The following is a 12,309-nucleotide window of genomic DNA, read 5'->3' as shown; positions in this document are numbered from 1 at the left end:
GTTTTGCCAAGTATGATATACTGTTGAGAGGACTATCCAACCATACAGTCTATGGATTTATTTAAACAATACATTCAATTAAAACAACATATCTTCAATAAAAACTTAATAAACTTTCATTCATGTTGCTATGAATTAATGTAGTGTTTCAAGTCATTGAACGATCATACTCAACAATTTTCTCCTTTTGAGTTACCTTTTGACATCAATGGCATTCATTGTTATTGATAACACCATTATGTTCAACATAAAAGTAGTAAAGATTTTTTGGAATCACGAGTTTAAGTTATGTAGTTTACTAACTCAAAATGCTTAAAGGAATTTTTAATGGGTTGAATCCCTTTATACATTAAAAATGTGACTTAAACAATGAAAAATTACACATCATTTATATATATATATATATGTAAAAAAAGAAATAAAAAACTAGTTAGGCCGATAGGCCTTCCTTTGAGTGAGCCTTTCGTCGTCTTTTTGTTTCTAAGGTTAACACCTCGCATCCACATTCAGCGGGCATATAGCAGGCAAGTTGTTCATGTGTCTCGTGCAATTTTTGTTTATTCTTAGCAATTTCCGAAAACTTCTTGCTTTCTTCCACCATATCCGTCCGTTTTCTGCTCTTCCTCCATATCTGTCCGTTTTCTGCTCTTCATTTTCTCTGTTGTTTGACATCTGCACAAATTTTCCTCTTTTCGCTTGACATATGTTTCCCACATGTATCATTATTCCGGGTTTGTCATCAGCTTGGATTAGTTATGGCCGTAACCACCTTACCCCTAACCGCATTCTTGCCTCATTTGCCTTCTGCGTGCCCGGAGGAGCTCTGCTCACGACCGACGACATTGATGATTTGTGGCAGCAATCGCCTGTAAGTACTTGAATCATTCTAACATTAACCTGTTGCTCTGTTTTAGTTTTTTGCTGCTTGAAAGAGAAAAACTCGTTTATAGTGTTTCAAATTCGAGTTCTCTGTAGATTTTGCAAGTAATAGGATCGATTTATTCCATAATGCAGGATGGATAAGCTCTGGTAAGTCTACGAATCTTCTCAGGAATGTATAGGTTGGGAGGGTATTATCAGATTTACTAAATTTTGAGCTATTTCTAGCCACTTCACACCATGAAGACCTGAAAGCATGAAGTAGTTGGGCTTCCTGGAGAAAGCGGAAGGATACAGATGGAGCCTGAGAGTATTTTTGCTCGGGTCGAATTGGAGACAGGGAACCCATACCATTGTGAGATGCCTACAACCATTGCACAGAGATATCACGAATTCATGGCAGATTCTTGCTGCAGCCAGCTATGCGACGGTCCAAACCCTCATATGGCACGAAATGTCTACGGGTTCATCTTCCTCCCGACAAATTTGTTAGCCTGGATGGTTCGGGATTATGGTAACAATGCATTAGCAGAGCTCGAGCGTAAGTATCAAAAGTTCTGTTGTTGTTTCTTTCACTTCAATTATGAATTTCGAATGAAATTTAGCTTTTGCAAATAAAGGATTGGGTGTGTACCTTGATTGCACATTAGTTTAATGCTTTAATTCCGTCCATTACTAGCTTTTCGGATTGTTAAACTCGAAACTAGAAATTGCAAATCCTCTAAAACCTGTTTGGTGTTACTGTAAACCCAAATCGGGTTTTACATTTTTTTGGTTGGCCGCAGCTCAATGTTAGAAAGAAGGATTTGAGCTATTGTATGGAGTTGACACCATTATTATGTGAGACTCCGGTAGGCCTGAACCCCTTAAGGGACGGTTTTTATCACTACAGCTAGCTACCTCAAACCCTTCTCCATAAGATTTGAACCTGAGACCAGATGGGACTAAACTCCAAATAAACCAACTGATGTATAGCTCATGGGTTTAAATTGGGTTTTCTAACTTGAATTCAAATTTCTCCCTGTGACCAAAATTGGGATCACAAACCTAGACCAAAATTGAGGATCACAAAGATACGAATGACCATGTAAGCAACTATGGCGCAGTGTGCATGATTATGGTATGCTGAAAAATACGACTGATTTCAAAATCTTGAAAGTTAAAATAGAAACATTATTTCATGCACTACCAGTTCTCAACGAAATAAGAGACTTAGTTCAAACCTTGAGACTCACTTTACAGCCCTCTACCACTATGGAAAACAACAAACTGTAGACCCTATAGGCTGCTAATAAGATGGAACACCTGCTGACCTAAGGATACTAATGACCCTTCACTCCACTTCGGGGCATTTCACATGATTTTACAACTTTTAACTTTACTTAGATTCTCATAAAATCGTGATTTTTTCAAATAGCTCTTTAACTTATCTGCATACATTTAGATTATTATTCTTTTGATATACATGTAATTACATTTGGCTTTGGAAAATGAACCTAATTTACATTGTATGCTGTTTTCTTCGTTATATATATATGAATTTGAGATCTTCGTTTTTACAGATTTGAAAGGCTGTCAAGGAGGTCATGACTGCTTAGGTACAGAAGGTGTGCTTCGAGTAAGCCTGGGCTGCTTTGTATCCAATTTTAAAATTTATATGCCTTACAAGTTGTTTGGCTTTTAAACACGTTGGATACCGGATTCTAATTTCTTGTCATGAGCTTTTTAAGTTTGAAGTGGCATCATGTCTTTCACAGAAGGTAAATCCGGATCAGTATCAAGGTCTGAATTTTCATGCAGAACTAACCACCCATTGGTTACAAACCAGATTATTTCTGGGGGCTTTAACATGCAAGTGGCCTTGGCAATTTTCAAATGCATAACCATGGCAACATAACTTACATAAAATCATATCCGCGTATCGATGCCATTTGACTATAAGTGGCACATGCGTCTCGGGCACTTCGTGCGATGTCAAGCACGTTATTTTCCCCAACAGTATTGGACCATAGTGATAGGCCTCTGGAGTCTGAACTATTTACCTTAACATCACCTCAGATATTTTATTTTGCTATGTTTCTTACAACAGTTGGAACAACGAAGTTGCATGAATGTCGTGACTTGTGCCATTCAGGATGGTGGCCCTTGAAGAGCCTTATGTGGATTGCTTTGATGGTGATCCCCTTTTTTATTCCATCTACTTTTATTCAATTCTATGGTGAGTTTACTTAAAATGATTCTCAACAATCTATTTCAATACCAAATCTGGTTCAAATTACCAATTTTTACTTTGTTTGTGCTTAAATTAGACAGGTTTCATGACTTTGTGGCAAATTTCAATTAGACATCAAAATTGTCCAAACATGGACTTCATAAAATGACATATCATAAACTAATGTCTTTGTAACTATTGATGTAGGTGAAGTTGCTAGATTTGGTGCCGGGTATGCTTCTCTTCTTTCACATTTTTTGGATACAATGTGCCTTTTACGTACACAAACAATCTGCTTGGATAAATTAACTTCTGGAGAATCAATTTTACATTTGCTTATTTGTAGAAAATAGTTGATGACAAATCCAAGGGTGGGGGTTGGTGATATTTTCATGCAATGTTTCACTAGTTCAGTGATATCTAACAGATCCCCCGTACAGCAATCACCTACGTCATCAAAATGTGTTTTGCAATTTTAACCTAAATACTACAACTAGATAACCTTTGTCTTCCAAAAGGGAATATGTAGATGCTATGCTACTTGTCCATGGTAGATTCAGGATTACATTGGTTACATTTGGGTGATATAGTTTGATCAATCACTAAATGGATATTATGGTTTCTATCTTATAGGCTAAAATTAATTGCTCGTTAAGGAATACTAACCACGGCCAAAATTTGTCTCTTTTTTTGGTAGGATATTTCTCATCATACAACTTTTCAGTGTGATCAATTTCATCACCTGGGGGAATGATTATTGGGTATTGGAAAAAAATGTTGAACGATGGTACAACTCTTTCCCCTCATGTTCACCATTTTTTTCTTTTAACTTCAAGGAAGATGGATATGTTAAAAAATTGAAGTTTGAATCCAAAATTTGTTTGGGAGATTTTTTTTACCCTCAGTTTCATCCAGTTGAAGCCATTCCTAGATTAGACAAAAAATTCCTTTTACAGAGTGAAAAGAAAAGGAAAATTACTGGATGACGTACTGGTATTAATTATGTTAATGGGTAAAATAAGCTATAAGGAAATTCAAAAACATAGAAATAGTCGAGATGTAGATAAGGCATATGGCTATGAATACCTAAATTGAGATTCATATGGCCATTTATCATTTAGTTCCAATATGTAGATTTGGTTTAGAGTTTGCTTTCTTGGATCTTGTCAAAACTCAGGAGATAACAGAATCAAGAACATTTAAGTAGGATTAGAAAAATAAAGCCCTGTCTATCTATAGATATATACACATATTTGCCTCATGACCATATCGACGAATACGATAAGCATCCTTAAAAAGTGAAGAAAATTTGAGTAATGCAGAAGATGGGTGTTTACTTTGTTACTTGAAATCCCAACTTGAAAATACAGAACTTGCCTTATCTGTTCCACAGCTCGACACATCTCTATATATTCAATTGACATGCCAATGTACTAAATCTGAATGTTATAACTCATGGAAACATCGATTATAATGCATCCAAAAACATATTCAAATTTCCACCTCCCCTGTTTAAAAGCTATAAATCTAAGAGTTTTTTGTTCTTTAATTGAGATCCATTTTCTCCTTATCATGACATTTATTTTACCGCCCAATTTTCGTATATGACATAACACTGCTGAAAAAAGAAAATTTAATTTCACACACTCGGATCCTAGTGATTACAATGTCAACAATGGCCTATGCTGCTTCCCTGGTTGGAATCATACTGATGTACATTTGGTATGATCCAAAAGCATCATGCGTCTTGAACATATTTTTCATCACATGGACACTACTTTTTCTTCAAGTAATGACTAGCATCTCCCTACATTCACAACTAAGTTCCAATGACATAATTCACATGTAGTTATTAGTAAGTTGGTGATTCCTTATCACAAGTTCGTTTAGTGGAAGAGTTGTATCTTCTCCTCAGTGTAATTCTTAAACAATAAATTGCTAATATAGGAGAATTGTTTTGATTTTCAATATGCAGGTTAATGCAGGCCTTAGGACATCAGGACTTATGGGGCTTTATGTTGTATTCCTTTTGCTGGTCTGCTGTCAGGAGGTAACCACATTATATAATAGTCTTTTTCTATTTATATTTTTATCAACGTCAGCCACTTTCAGAGCCACTATAATTGAACTATTTTATCTGGTATATTCTAAAATACTTATATCACCCATTGGACCACAGATACCCCCATATGTTAACCACTCTAGCCTCTGGGTATGAGGAAGATTTTATATTACTAGGTAGTTCAGTTTCCATAGGCTAATTACTCTAGGTATGAAGCTTATATCACATGAAGTAGTTAAGTGGACCAGTTTGCTGCTTCTGTTTTCCATTCATATTTCCCCCTGTGTTTACAGTGAACTAGCAACGGAGATATGTAATACAAGGCCACAGACAACAGGGAGAGGAGATTGGATGACAATTTTTGTAAGGTTTCAAGCCTCTATACCACTTGCTATTTTGTATCTCATGTTTCAATATACATTCTTATTGGTATATGAATATATATAATGTGCATGAAATATGTGATGATTCGAACTATGCATTAATATCACGAATTCATTCAATGAACATAGTCATGTACACTTTCATTCTCTGATTGACATCTGGATCTTCTGCTATTTGACATCTGGCACAAATTTTCCTCTTTCTGCTTGACATCTTCATGCCCAATCCCTGAATAGGGCGCCAATAGCTTTTCTTATCAGGATTTTATTACAAGCAGTTGTCTAACTGTCTTCTGAATGAATAATGAATTTACTTTTATAACTCATAAGGAAAACGACAATCTTATCAACCATGAAAGAAAGATGTTGGGCAGAAAAGAGGTTTCACGTGAATTGATTTGAAAATATCCCTTGGTTGTTGGCGCTTTGCAACCTCACTCTTCTGGTGCTCGAGGTGAAACCTACTCTAGCACACCACAGGTATATATTTCCTCCTCCGACATAGAAGCCGTTGCAAACCCTCTTTCAGTGTTACAAATCCTCTCTCTGAGGTTTTCACCAGGAATTTTGTTTATCTGTCTTGGAAAAATCTTTCCCAATTTCACTTAGATCTTAGGTTCATTCAACAAAAGCGTAAGGTCTTCCTGGAAAGCTTTCAACATTATCACCCACTACATGCCAACCCTCACAGGTAAGGCTCTTGTTGAATATATGATGTTTCTGTTATCATAGGTCTTTTGTTTTGCATGCTCATAGAAATCCACCGTTTGATCATATTTCAAAGCTTTAGCACTTGTTTTTGAGAGAGAAACCCCAGAAAATATTGCCTGAATGGCACAGTTTTGAGGTCGGTGAAGAAATTAGCGACTCGATTAGGTTTTGAAAGCTTCCGCGTTCTCTTTCCCGTTTGGATGCAAGTCTTTTGATAAAACTGTAAATGTCTTATATGTAGTACTTCTTTCTTTTGTGAAAATCTGCAATTATACATTGTGATGACTTGTACCGTAGAAATCTTAGGTTTATTTAACACTTCATGAGTTTGCAAGTGTGTTCCCCTCGGTTATGATTTTCTGAAGTTTTTGGTTGTTGGAATTGTCTAAGTCTCCAGCCTTGATATCCCCGATATCATTGCTACAAGATATAGAGCTGTTGATGGTTTCGTTCAAGCAGTCAAGCCCCTTTTTTGGATTAAAAACTGTTGCACCACAAATAATTGAATATTTGTCATTTTAAATATCTATACAAGTGGTATTCTGGGGCTAACTTGTGGGTGAGATTTACAAGTTGGAAAAATTTAACCTTTCTTGTTTGAATTTGATAAGTTTTCAAATAACTGCAAACAATTTTAACTTCACGACTTGCTATCATAGGCTGCGTATTTTATTGTAGAGTTACCTTCCCCAATTTTGTATAGGGAGCTCATGTTATGTCGTTATTTGAGTCCTATTGTTGTAGTGATATGCATAAAGGCTTTCCTACTTTCTAGACATTTGGTATTTTGGTCTTCATATTTTTATTACTTAAGTTGTATATTAGGCAGTGTTAAGTTTCATGGCTTTAACACTATTTCTTCTATGATAGGAAGAATATTTTCGTCAACTGCTTAAGCCTGTAACGTAGATGGGCAGTTGGCATTCTTAGCGTATCAACCATTTTTTATTTTCAAGCTACCTTTATCAGAAAATACCGATCTTGCAGTGGAAGAGAATATGGATGGGCTAATGTGGTTACCATCATCCACATGGACCTTATGACAATTGTATATGGTAAAAGCAATTAATCAGCACATGTTGTGAACTCATATTCATTTGGTATGCTTATTATGATCTATTAGCATCTACTATGTTTCTATTCCACATTCAATAGAGTTGCAAACAGTTGAGATATTTTGAAGCTTTAACGTTTGTCTTACATGATTTCATCGTGTGTTTATACAGTTGGTGATTTCATTTCACAAAGATGAGATATCAACTGTCTCATTGCTTCATCCATGTAAAGTTGGGTTTCTCAGGAAAGGTGTTGAACTTTCTTCAAGCATATCGTCATTTGTGTGTAGGAGAGTTTATGACACTACGAATAGGTGTTTATGGTTGTTAACTGATCAAGACTACACTGATGTAAGTTTTCCCACACCATACCTGGTTAAATGATGGAAATAGGGCACTTGTTTAGATTTTCATTTTTTCTATTTGTATATCTAAATGTCATGCTGGGTATGCTAAATACATGTTTGAAGGGGCGTTTATTTTGGAGGAGTATTGTTGTCCTCAATGACATGAGAATTAGCCTACGAGCAACCTCTGATGGTCAAAGTTCAAATTTGTCTATGATGCAGTGCAAGTATAGAACACGTCCAAAGTTATTTGAGTCTTTGGACTCAAGGATCGAGGTTTGACAAAAGACGTTCAATTAGCATCATATCTATTGATGCCAGGTCGTTGGTCCCTAAAGAAATCAGATACCGGATGTTGTAAAAGTTCTACTTTACAAGTGAAACATATCTGGCAGATATTGGATAGTCCTTTTTGTTGATTTTTTCTTTTCCCTCAAACTTGCATTTCATAACATCTTTTTCCCACTTTTTCCATTTGATATAATTGCTATTTGGAGCTAATTTCCAATTTTAAAGCAGTCAAGGATTACTCTACATTGATGAACAAAGTTAGATGGAAGGTTTAAAATTTAAATGGATTTGTGTTACCAAGGTCCCATTCTTGTTGAATTCTCCGGAAGGGGAGTGTCTTTTGTTTTATTGATTGGAATCCTGTCCAGGCTGACTTTTTAGATTAAAGTTATTTGACAGTGACATGGTTTTAAATAAATAGATATAATGGGAGGTGCAACTTTTGTGAATGATTTCTTGCTTAGCCCTATTTTGTAGGATGGCTTCCTTATGTAAAAAATTTCGTCTGATTAGCCAGTAATCAGTTATATAATTTCGATAATAGCAGTTTGCAGAAAAAATTCAATGATACAATTTGTTGTTTTAAAATTCCAAAGCAGTGAGTTATAACATTTACTCACGCACTTAAAAATTTGGAACTACTTTGATCTTGATCTTCTCAATGATTTAAAGTATTTTGTCTGATCTCATAGTAGTTATTTCAATTTGGTAATTCCATCATAGAATATAAGACATAGGATCTTCCAAACAAATTTAAAAGGGTCGGTAATACCATTTATGAACCAATTGATAACTTGTTTTTTTTACAATTACCTTAACCAATGGTCTGTCAATGGTCACAATTACAAAATATTCAAGTCAGTATCATCCCCTTTGTTAAGATCACTTTCTTTCTCATATAGTACTCCCTTTGTGAGGATACGGTCTCCATCTTCATTCTAAACAATTACTAATTTTCTATAAGTAAGATAGGTATCAGATTCAGTTGCAAATCAAAAACTTTCTGGGTAGATTACATTATGCTCACAAGTTTAGGAGTATGGGAATAAAATATATACAGAGCTGATGGATAAAAGATAGATTTTGGAATGATAGGGCTTGGAATAAGTGATAAGGAATCCTTCCAAGGGCTTCATCGCGATGATGAGAAGAAGGTTTATAAACATACATTTCCCTTTTCTTGACATAACATCTGTAAAGGATGTGACAGGAAACTTCTCCCTCATTCCCCTATGTCAACATAGTTGCAAGCAGCGAGATATTCAACAGAAAGTTACACTTCATGTTCCGCCTTTGCTGCTTAACAATAGAATAACTCTTAGTGAGACCATTTCATTAATTTATTTTAAGACCATGGGGATATTTGAATAATAAATCAGGGAATTTGTAGGTATTGTTTAACAAGTTTCGGAATCCAATTTAATACAAAATTTAAATAGCAAACTCAAACTAGTTTTGTAATTGGAAGCCAGACTTTTCGGAAGATGTAGCTGAAATTCATTACAATTGCTGATAGTAACTTAATAGCAATATTTGCATATAAGCAAATAACGAGAATATCTTGTGCGGACTAAAAATCAAGAAGGAATTCTGGTTACACATATATTATCATAGAAATCTCAAGTTGTTTAGGTGTTCATGTATGCGTTTACCATGCCCTGTTCTTAATAAATTGAATCGGATATTCACACTTTCTGTGTCATGAGGCAAAAAAAGAACCCATAAACTCGACCTGAGTAAATGCGAGATATATGAAACTGCATTAAGGCTTTTCAGTTGTATTAAATACTATGGAAACATATTAATTAATTTAACAGTTTCCAATGTGTGATGGTATATGAACGACAAGGTAATTCCATCATTGAATATAAGACATGGGATTTTCCAAACAAATTTAAAAAGGTCAGTAATACTATTTATGAACCAACTGATAACTTGTGTTTTTTACAATTACCTTAACCAGTGGTCTGTCAATGGTCACAATTACAAAATATTCAAGTCAGTATCATTCCCTTTGTTAAGATCACTTTCTTTCTCAGAGAGTACTCCCTTTGTGAGGATACAATCTCCATCGTCATTCTAAACCATTACTAATTTTCTGTAAGTAAGATAGGTATCAGATTCAGTTGCAAATCAAAAACTTTTTGGGTAGATTACATGATGCTCACAATTTTAGGAGTATGGGAGTAAAATATATACAGAGCTGATGGATGAAAGATAGATTTTGGAATGATAGGGCTTGGAATAAGTGAGAAGGAATCCTTCCAAGGGCTTCATCGAGATGATGGGAAGACAGTATTAAAGAAGGTCATTTTTTCTTTTGCATCACGAGAAATAGCCATTATTGAATTGAGACTTTTGTGATCCATATCAAATTTTTGAAGAATTCTTCAACGAAAATCACGTGGAGAAATTTTTGTTGACACGTTTCGAACCAACCAGTGTGGTTCATCGTCAGGACAAGTTGAATGAGCAGATCTGGCTATGCAATTTAAATAGATAGGGTAGAATATCTAATGACTCAAATTTCTCGATAAGGTAACGGCTAAAAAGACAACAACTCGATTTGACCTGATAACGGCTAGTTTGACCATGATAAGGGGTATTATATTAATCTATATTATTTTATTTATATAAAAGAAATTTTAGTTATTAATATAGAATAAATTAATATAATATAATAAGTAAATCATAAAATAAATTAATTTCAAATAAATTAACTTTAAATATATTAATAAATCTAAATTAATTTAAAATTTTTAGAAATATATACTAGAATAAGTAAAATTAATATATTATAATAAGTTAAAAAATAATAATAATAAATAAATAAATAATTTCCAATATATTAATTAATAAGAATAAAAATAAAATTAATTTTGAACTGTTAGATGAAAATATTAGTTAGTTATAATGGCTAGTTTGACCTTGATAAGGAGTATTATATTAATTTATTTATATATTATAAAGAAAATATTATTAATTAGAATAAATTAATATAATATAATAAGGAAATCATAAAATAAATTAATTTCAAATATATTAATATATTAATAAATCTAAATTAATTTAAAATTGTTATAATAAGGAAATCATAAAATAAATTAATTTCAAATATATTAATATATTAATAAATCTAAATTAATTTAAAATTGTTAGATAAAAATATTAGTTGGTAATATAAATATTTGTCGAAAAAAAAAAAAAATTAGAGAACTCAAGGGTTGGAAACATAAAAATTAATTCAAGGTCTATTTAAAGGTAAAAAATTGTATATTAATTATAAAATAGATTAATTTTAAAATTAGCTTTATGTAAATTAAGATTAAATTGATACCCAAAAAAAAAATAATAATAATAAAAAATAAATAAAATAAATAAAATAAATAAATAAATAATAATAATAAATAAATAAATAAATTACCATATTAAAAATTAATTTATCAATGAAATAAGGGAGGAAAAGAAAGAAAACGACTAGGAGGAGAGGGCTGGGATCCAGCAGCTACTAATCTTCCAGCCATCCTCTCTATTGAGATTGTTCGGTCCTTTTTCAATCTCCAGGGCTTTCCTAAATTTCCGGTGATGGAATTGCGACACTCTAGCAATCACACTAGCCTCCTCAATGCAGACATGATGATTGGTTTTCTCTACATGCTCTGCTAAAGCGGAAGACTTAGTTCTTATATGCTTGAGGTCATCTGTGTGCTCACTAATCCTTTGATTAATGGAGCGACCAGTCTCACCAATATAGGGGGTCCCAGAAGAACAAGGAATAATATAAACCCCATTCATGTCCTTAGGGTCGATGGGATCCTTTACAGATCTGAGGGATTTACGAATGGTGTTGAGAGGTCTAAAAGTTGTGGGGACATTATGCTTCTTAAGAACCCTCACAATCTTATCTGTGGTCCCCTGAATAAATGGAAGATGGACACTAGGAATCTACTCTTTAGGGCCTCTTTTGGTTAACAAATTCTTAGCTGCTTTGAGGAAAGCCTTTTGTCCCAAGTGTCTACTATAACCGTTTTCAACAAAGACATTAAGGAGGTGGGATTTCTCCTCCTCGAAGCTCTTATCATCAGAGATCCTTAAGGCACGAGTTGCAAGGGTGTTAAGAACCCCCAACTTCTGGGCCAGGAAATGGTGGGAACTAGCATGAAGATACTGCTCCGTATGAGTTTTCTTGCGAAACACTCGGTGGGAGAGGGAACCATCCTCATTCTTAGAGATAAGAACATGAAGGAACAGGAGGCAACCATTAACCTCTCGTTCCATAGTGAACTTAATAGTCGAGGATTGATTATTGAGATGATCGAAGAAGAGATCTAACTCCTCTTGGCCGTGAGACCAGATGACATTAGTGTCA

General features: G+C 34.1%; 1 pseudogene; it reads left to right on the top strand.

The window, feature by feature from the left end:
• The first annotated feature begins 1,227 nt into the window (after positions 1–1,227).
• LOC149264444 (uncharacterized) lies at positions 1,228–8,549 on the top strand (annotated as a pseudogene).
• The last annotated feature ends 3,760 nt before the right edge of the window (positions 8,550–12,309 follow it).

This window comes from Pinus tabuliformis, chromosome 6 (assembly GCF_031772625.1).
Source record: "Pinus tabuliformis cultivar Carrire ecotype Pingquan chromosome 6, CPIR1, whole genome shotgun sequence".
Classification (NCBI taxonomy): Eukaryota; Viridiplantae; Streptophyta; class Pinopsida; order Pinales; family Pinaceae; genus Pinus; species Pinus tabuliformis.
The sequence above is the reverse complement of the archived record's forward strand: the minus strand, read 5'-3'. Positions and strand labels throughout refer to the sequence as shown.